Source organism: Pinus tabuliformis, chromosome J, assembly GCF_031772625.1.
Source record: "Pinus tabuliformis cultivar Carrire ecotype Pingquan chromosome J, CPIR1, whole genome shotgun sequence".
Lineage (NCBI taxonomy): Eukaryota > Viridiplantae > Streptophyta > Pinopsida > Pinales > Pinaceae > Pinus > Pinus tabuliformis.
In genome coordinates this window covers 258,845,989-258,856,096 of record NC_142295.1, presented here as the reverse complement: position 1 = coordinate 258,856,096, position 10,108 = coordinate 258,845,989, and positions in this window count along the sequence as shown.

Below are 10,108 nucleotides of genomic sequence, written 5' to 3'. Positions count from 1 at the left end.
GTTAGGAATCGACCCAAAAAAATTTATCGCTGATGTAGGAACAAAATGCTGAATAGTAGAATCTGAAGATTCTTTTTAATCTCATCTTTGCACAGCTCAAAACAAACTTCATATTGAAGTTGACATGTTGAAGACAAACTTGACTCCATCTTGGAAATCAGAAACAACATAAGCTTGCTTTACCTTCCTCAAACTCAGCTTGTACACAAAATTAAATTGCTGCAAAATTTCAATGATATAATTGAGTTTTCCTACAAAAACATATCCATCTTATAAAATCTTAAAAATAAAGATTCTATTGACAATAAGTTTAATATCGAATACTTGCATCGGTGAGTACATGACAAACTTCTAGACAAACTTGGATGACAACTTGTACTTTCTAAAATCCCTTGAACATGTGGACTTATAAACGAGCCAATAAATAACATCAATGAAAAATACACACTTGTTGCACATAGTAACTATTATTGTTCACTTTACAAAAGTACCTGAACAGGTAAACAAGAACAAGTAACAAATTTATACAAGAAATTATATCCCACGTCTTCCTCTCTTAGGCTTATACGTTTTGTTTTGGCATCATATTTTCCATGAAGGTTTCTTTCCAATTGCTGCTAGTCCTCTTTGCCACCTCTTTCTTCCCTTGCATTAGGTTGCACAATTTATTTTCTCTTCTGGGAATGAAGCTCTGGATGTAATTTCCAACATCGTTCATTTCCATGCCAAGACATCTTGTACTATGTACAAAAGAAATTTCTCTTTCTTGCTTACAAAGAACTCCTCTCATGCGAAGGAGATTCATTATGCTTGATGCCTAGAATCTGATCGACTCTTTTAACCATTACCATGTGTTTCTCAGAGACAACCACACAATGGTCAAATTCATCACATAAAGTACAAGGGTACAAATTCCACAAGTAGTCAAAATTACCATGCATTGGAAAAAACCCATGAGATTTATACTTGTCTCTTGGGTTAGAGGTTTACCAGAGTGGAGTAGATGATGGCATGCAAGGTCCCTTCAAGCATTCATCTTGATTGGGAGACAAATGAACATTGTCACGACCATCTTGGTGTCACATCTCATCCTCATATGGTTCATGTTCCTCAAACTCTTGAGATAATTCTCCTTGAAGGGACTTTGATAATCCTCTTACCATATCCCAAACCATGATACTTAGGTCTCTCCTGAGCCATGATTGGATTGGTAATCCCTTGGCCATTGATGTCGAGGCCTCCTCCTTCATAACCCATTTTACAAAGTAGATTCATTCCAATTCCTTTGGTATGTTGCTCAAATGCTACAAAAGAGGTGTTGTGCACATAAACAAAAGGAATTGTACTTGGAATTCTTATTACATCCTTAAACTTTCCATTCATCTTTTTAGCTTCTAATGATGATGACGATATTGCAGATGACTCTATCCACCCACTCTTACCAACTGGAATATGGTGATAATATTGGATATGCTCACAAAATGAACATGCATCATCTTCCTCATATAGTCCATAATTGTTTGAACCATGACCACGTACTAATTTCATTCTGGAGGTTTGTTTTATTGTCACAGGAGTGGAACTTTCAACAACTTGTTCCTCCGACACATGCTGCAACTGAAGGCAGATATGCCTCTTCTCCTCTTCATCCATTTCCATCATTCTTCTAAACTCAATCTTCTCCATAAGAAGATATAAATACATCTCATCTACATCTTGGGGACTCTTCTTACCCATTCTTGCAACTCGGTCAGATTATTATCTCATACAATTTGATCTGATAATGGAGGAGTTAGTCAATTTCCTCTTCTCCAAAAGAAAGCAAGAACCATTGTGATGCTTTGAAAGGAAAAATGGGTCTTCACACAAAACATGAATTCCAATGTCTCTTTAAGTTATGAGATAGTGTTCACATGTAAACTTAACATAAGAAACATAAAATCACATAACTCATACACGCATCATGAAGACCACAACAAAGGATTTGTTGATGGAGTTCACCCCTCCTAGGCTACATCTTCGGGCCTGCCAACATAGCTAGACCGCTCCATATATTCAGTAGAAAAGGGAGAACATAAAATTTTGCTAATGAAAACATGTGAATATTTCCCCTTCAAGGAGATGTTCTCGTGCAAAAAACTCTCACATATAACAACAACATAAGTCATCTCCTATAAATACCCTATACTCCAGCTAAAATGAGCTTACATGAGCATATGAGCACATCAATTCCATATTGAAGAACATAAAAAAAACTTTCCTCAACATAACATATTTATAAAATTAAAACTGAGGTGAACCTCGCAAGTAACAATTGTTGTAAGAGACTTATGAAGGTAATAAAACCCCTAAAAGGCCTTCTCCATGCTGAATCACCTTCAAGAACTACTTCAAAAACCTGATTGATCCATACACCCTTAGTCTTAAACCTAAAAAAAGACTCCTTAGGTGTTCTCAAATAAGAAAGTAGAGGTCTACATTCAATCCAGAATGTCAAAAAACCTCTAGATAGACTCTTGTTGAGCTCCAAAAACACTCAAAACTCACACATATATGGCTCCACAAGATCTCCATATAGTTTTGTTGTTATTCATCTTAAAAATCACACTAACACTCTAACTATCCAACAAATTCACCAAATTTTCCACGCGTGAAGGCGACAAATTTTCCCACCAAAGGTGCAATTTGTTGGACAGTTAAATTTTCCAATAATGTCTTAGTGCCGAAAAATAAGGTCGAGCATTGGGTTTTATAGCACATGTGGTGAGGGACTAGGCTAACCGCTCACACCCACCACTCCACACCTGGCTCTGCTTACCATGGTTATGTCAGATCCCATAAGGCCATGGGTCTAGATAACATCTTGTTGGTTGACACCTTGGCGACATCTGGTTGGTGTGAACCTACACAATCACCCTAGGTGATGTCAGTGGTACAACATCTGAGTCAGCTTCCCACTCATCAACCTTCTCTTTTATTTTTTGGTCCAAAGGATCATAGCACAATAACTAGAGCATACAGTGTCGGATTGCGGTGAAAGTAACCTCATTGGATTCAGAACAAATATCACTTCGATTTGATGCTAGTTTCAAGCCATTGTCAGCACTTTCATTTTTGAGCTAAAATTTGATCACGAGATCAGACCTCCCCACTAGGAATGTTTGGAATGCAAAAGTTTACTTCTCATAGTCAATAAAATAAATCTCAAACTCAAAATTACACAAAAACTCAATCCAAAATGCTTACTTTTCAATTGGTTCCCTTCAAGCCCCAATCAAGGCACTTCATCTATCTTCTTTGTGAAGACCTACTGTCATGTTAAGAATTGAACCAAAAATTCTTATCGCTGATGGATAAACAAAATAATGATGAGTGGAATGTAAACATTATCTTTAATCTTAGCTTTGCACAACTCAAAAAAACTTCATATTGAAGTTAACCTGTTGAAGACAAACTTGACTCCATCCTGGAAATGAGAAACAACATAAGCTTTCTTTAATGTCATCAAACTCAACTTGTACACAAATGTAAATTGCTGCAAAATTTCAATGATATAATTGGGTTTGCCTACAAAAACATAGTCATCTTATAAAACCTTAAAAATAAAGTTTCTATTGACAACAAGTTTCATATCAAATACTTGCATCGGTGAGTACATTACAAACTTGTATTCAAACTTGGATGACAACTTGTACATTCCAAAAGTCGTTGAACATGTGGACTTATAAACAAGCCAATAAATAACATCAATGAAAAATACATACTTGTTTCACATCGTGACTTTTATTTTTCACTTTACAAAGGTAGCCAAACAGGTAAACAAGAACAAGTAACAAATTTACAAAGAAACTTTACAAGCAATTATATCCCATGTCTTCCTCTCTTATGCTTATAGGGTTTGTTTTGGCATCATATTTTCCTTGAAGGTTGCTTTAGGATTGATGCAATCCCTCTTTGCCACCTCTTGCTTCCCTTCCATTAGGTTGCACAATCTCTTTTCCCTTCTGCGAATGAAGCTCTGGATGTAATTTCCAACATCGTTCATTTCCATGCCCATACATATTCTACTGGGTACAAAATAACTTTCACTTTCTTCCTCACAAAGAACTCCTCTCATGCGAAGGAGATCCATTATTCTTGATGCCTAGAATTTGATCCATTCTTTTAACCATTACCATGTGTCTCTTAGAGACAACCACACAATGGTCAAATTCATCACATAAAGTACAAGGGTACAAATTCCACAAGTAGTCAGAATTACCATGCATTGGAAAACACCCATGAGATTTATACTTGTCTCTTGGGTTAGAGGTTTTCTAGAGTGGAGTGGACGATGACATGCAAGGTCCCTTCAAAAGTTAATCTTGATTGAGAGACAAATGAACATTGTCACCACCATCTTGGTGTCACATCTCATCCTCATATGGTTCATATGCCTCGAACTATTTAGAGAATTCTCCAAACATCCTTTGACCATATCCCAAACCCTCACACTTTGGTATATCCTAAACCATCGTTGGATTGGTAATCCCTTGGCCATTGATGTTGAGGCCTCCTCCTTCATAACCCATTTTACAAAGTAGCTTCATACCAATGCCTTTGGTATGTTGCTAAAATGCTACAAAAGAGGTGTTGCGCAGATAAACAGAAGGAATTGTACGTGAAATTCTTATTACCTCCTTAAACTTGCCATTCATCTTTTTAGCTTCTAATGATGATGATGATATTGAAGCTGACTCTAGCCACCCACTCTTACCAACTCGAATATGGTGAGAATATTGGAGATGCTGACAAAATTCACATGCATCATCTTCTTCATATGGTTCATAACCACTGTTTTAATCATGACCATGTACGGATTTAATTCTTGAGGTTTGTTTTGCTGTCAGAGGAGTGGAACTTCAAAACTTGTTCCTCCAACACATGCTGCAACTGAAGGTGCATATTCATGCTCTCCTCTTCAGTCATTTCTATCATTCTTCTCAACTCAATGTTCTGCATAAGAAGAGATAAATCCATCTCATCTAGCTCTCAGAGACTCTTCCTACCCATTCTTACAACTCTGTCAGATTATTCTTCAATACCAATTGATCTGAAAATGGAGGAGGTAGTCAATTTCCTCTTCTCCAAAAGAAAGCAAGGGCCATTCTCATACTTTGAAAGGAAAAATGGGTCTTCACACAAAACACGACTTCCAATGTCTCTTCAAGTTATGAGATATTCTTCACATGTAAACTTAACATAAGCAACATAATATAACATAACTCATACTACAAGCATCATGAAGAACATAACAAAGGATTTGTTGATGGAGTTCACCCCTCATTGGCTACATCTCCAGGCCTGCCAACATAGCTAGACCACTCCATATATTCAGTAGAAAAGGGAGTACATAAAAGGTTTTGCATAAAAACATGTGGCTATTTCTCCTTCAAGGAAATGTTCTTCTCCAAAGAACTCTCACATAAAACAACAACACAAGGCATATCCTACAAAGACCCTATACTCCAACTGAAATGAGCTTACATGAGCATATGAGCACTTCAATTCCACATTGAAGCACATAAACAAAGCTTTCCTCAACATAACATAGCAATAAAAGTAAACTTGAGATGAACCCTACAAGTAACTATTGCTACAGTACTTCTGAAGTTAAGAAAACCCCTACAAGGCCTTCTCCACGCTCAAACACCTTCAAGAACTTCTTCAAAAACCTGATTGATCCATGCAGGCTCGGTCTTCGACCTATGAAAAGACTCCTTATATGTGCTCAAATAAGAAATTAGAGGTCACCATTAGATCTAGAATGTCCAAAAGCCTCTAGGTAGACTCTACTTGAGCTCCAAAACACTCAAAACTCACAAAGATATGGCTCCATAAGCTCTCCTTGTAGTTTTGTTGTTATATGTCCGACAAATCAGACTAACAGTCTATCAGTGCTACAAATTTTCCAACCAAAGGTGGAATTTATTGGACAATTAAATTACCCAAAATTTCCTTACTTCCAAAAAATAAGGTTTAGCAGTGGGTTTTATGGTGCATGTGGTTGGGATCCAGGCTAACCACCTGCTCCCACCACTCGACACTTGACTTTGCTTACCATGGTAATGTTGGAGGCCATAAGGCATGGGGTGAGGCCAGCATCTCATCCTCACTGGGCTAGCACCCTATCGACTCGATGGTGGTTACGCGCCTCTTCATAGAACCTGGGGCCGATGCTTATATGTGCCCCCCCATCTTGGCTCCTGACTATACCCGTCATGGTCTGCTACAAGCCCATATAACCTAGGGCTAGGTCTCTGACACAACACCCTTTCCCACAAGCTCCATTAAACCTTTTGCCTCAGGTCCTGTGTTATGGGTGATGACCATGGGTTGGGGTTAGGACCCAAGCCACTTCGTCTCTTCTTTTGTCATGGTCTTGTGGGATACATGATGACCAGGGGATCGGGCTTAACCCCAACCCCTTTCCTCAATTCGATTCCAATTAAAATTTAAATAGATTTGTTTCCCTATGGTTATTAAGAACGACGAGAAGTGGAGTTGGTAAATGCTTGGACTATTGGTTGGGTGGTCGAGGGTTCAATCCCACCTCAGCCTCTCTCTCACCATTGCCAAAATTTTAATCCACCCTAGTGGGCCACATGGAACCATCCTATTGGTCCACTTCAAAAGCCCATGAACCAATAAAAAACACCCAAAAATGGACAAACTAGAAAAGGACACTTGGCGACATCTAATTTCTCTATACTTGCACAGTCACCCTAGGTGATGTTAGTAGTACAAAATTCCAGTCAGCTGCCAAGTAAGCAACCTGCTCCTTTTTTAGTTGTTGGGCCAAATGATCATAATGCAATAACTTGATCATATGGTGTATGATTGAGGTGGAATGAGCACCATTGGATTCATAATGAGAAGCACTTCGACTTGACACCAGTTTGAAGACTTTCTGGGCACTTTCATTTTTGAGATAAAATTTGATCACCTAATCAATGTAGATGATAAAGTTCTACAATTTTAGGACTGATATAACTCAAGTTTTCTTTTGTATCTATCAAAATACACACATCATGGTTATACATATTACCTTCGAACTCAGTCATGGTCGGTTGATACTTAGCTTGATGGTCCTCCAAAGGAGTTTTAATTCTCGGTATACTTCTAGCCACCTAACCCATAGTAGAAGCCTCCCCAATATTAGCAGTATGTTTTGTGCTAGTATGGTGGGGGTAATTTTCGTATTAAGGAGGCTCCCCGCAGCCCCACAATTGAAATGGTGGTCACTATGATTGATGTTACTCAAGTCTACTTGATACTTCTATTTGTTTAGTTTCATTCTGTGGTTTTGTTTTCTATTGACTCCTCCCCACGTATCTGTTAAATTGATCCCTTAATGCATTTCTAGTATTTCTTTCATCACTAAATCTTACCAAGTAATGACCATATTTACACAATAAAGGAGGGTGTTACATTTTATTTTGTGTGTGTGTATATATATGTTCAATTATTTTGTTTTATATAATATATATAGTTGACATTGAAATATTTTATTTATAATCCATATTTTACATATTAAAATGTTAATAGATATCCTAATTGTATTTAAAAATATAAAACATATATACATAAAACTCTCCCTTTCTATAAAATTATTTTCATTATAAATATTATTTAAAATGTTACATGTCAAATCTAATATTATTTAAAATTCTTTTTATTATATATTATTATTTTTATTTATTAATATAAATATAATTCTATTATTTTTAATATAATATTAAATAATAACTCTTTACCGAACAAAAAGTCAAAGATTAAAATTTAATCTCATAGAAGCCATTAATTAAATAAAATTTGTTAATATGTAACATTAAATTACAAATTATTTTCGTACTAAACTATAGAGCATCGCTTTGACACAACAACATTCAAGATTTTTTTTTTTTTGACATTATGTGTTCTACATTCGCATTATGTGTTCATTTTTATTTGTTTTAATTGAAAAATGGCATCAAACATTTTCCTGGTTTCAAAGGTGCTGTGCCTTCGTCGTATTTAATTAATTCCTACAGCTCGGTTGGGCCATATTTCTACTTATACTTGCACGTCGGATCGTGTTGTTCACAGTCTCATCTCATTAGTGCTTCATCTCTTGGAAATTTTGCAAATTTTCTGGTTATCTTTTTTTGGGTTGGTTCTATACCAATGGCTGCTTTGAAGCTAGTTGGGCGTTTGCATTTTCTCCCTTTTCCTGCTATCTCCAGTAACAGCAGTTTTAGGGCCGATGCCATGACGTAAAATATTGGGGACAAAATCCAAGTAGAGTCTTTTGGTTAAGCTTGGAGTTGCTCACTTATGGCAATATTATAATTTTAATTTATAACTCTTAATGTAACAGCTTGGAGATGCTGCCTCTCGAAACCTGCAGGCAAGGCAGACACCAACATGGTAGAAAACCTTCCATGGCCTCAACATCCCCAAGCTCTTTTTCTATGGCCTCAACATCCCCAAGCTCTTTTTCGTTGACAATCTTAAAGTGTTTAGTTTTGTTGCATTTTCACCCTCTTCGTGTAATCCCCGTAACAGCGTCTGGAAAACCCGCAGACAACGTGGACGCCTTGGGTAATATACTTAATCATTTCTATTATAGCTTTTTTAAATGTGTTTGAATTTTTAGGGTTTTTCAAAAAAACAGTGTAACACACATAGAATTTACTTATAATTTAAATCTGTGATTCTAATTAATCCAATTCCAATTAAACTATAAAATTGTTTGATGTTTGTGTTTATGGCCAGTAGCTGCAGGCAGGGGCATCAGTATGAGGGAGAAGATTGCTACTGTTGCGCTTGTATTGTTGCAGACCTTAAAGACACACTCCATTATAGTTTATATGTGATGGAAGTTAATAGGACTTGCAGCAGGGCCTTTATTTTGACGTTTCATAAACAGTTTAATGACAGGATTGTTAAATGTTTCACTGTTTATTTTTATGTCTTTAGCCTTAATTTTTATTTGTTTTAATTGAAAAATGGTCAGTTGCCTGCTGTATTGCTGTAGACCTTAAAGACAGACTCCATTATTTGCTTGGAAGTTAATACGACGCGCAACAAGGCTTCTATTTTGACATGTCCTGAACAGTTTAATGTTTTACTGTTTATTTTTATGTTTTTAGCTTTAATTTTGGGAGGTCTTGAACAGTTTAATGAAGCGATTGTTAAATGTTTTACTATTTATTTTTATGTTTTTATGTTTTTTTTAAAGTATTTTTTATATTCACAACAAGAATGTCATAATAATATATTAATATATATATATATATATATATATATATATATATATATATATAATTTTGATTTAATTGTTTGGTACTAGAATATATATAGATTATATATTTTATATTTATATATTTATTTTTAATATATATATAATTGATATTAAAATATATTAAATAATATGGTTGTTGAAATAATTTATTTAAAGATGATGTTGAAATAATTTTAAATAATGTATTTTTTGTTATTAGTATTTCTTTTTAATATTACATGCCAAGTCTATGTGTATGCCAAGTCTATGTGTAGCATGAAATGAATTGCACATTTCTTTCATATTGGTATAAGATTGCACATGTGAACCCCATATTTACTAGAGGAGAATTTACACTTCTGTGTTATACTAAAAATTAGGAAGCAATTACACATCTGCATTATACTAAAAATTAGGAAGCAATTACAGAGGAAATTAGATATTTTTCACTATAAATTACTTTATCTCTATATATAAATACATAGTTACATAGGTACTACTCCCGGGCATTGGAGAGCAAGTAACGGAAGCTCCTTCCCCTCTAGTATGAGCTTGAATCCTGCTGAGTTTAGATTTGGATATGGGTCTTGAACTAAGATAAACAACCTGTTTATGGAAAGCCCTGCTATCCAAATGAAGATGAGGCTTCTGGTCAATCCTGATCTTTGTCATTGGAAAGCTATTCATTCTCGTCATATATGATGACAATGGGTATAAAAGAAGCCTAGTGGAAATACAAAAAATGGAATACTATAATTATAAAATATATATTAACTTGGAAATTTATAATTTTATTATACAAAC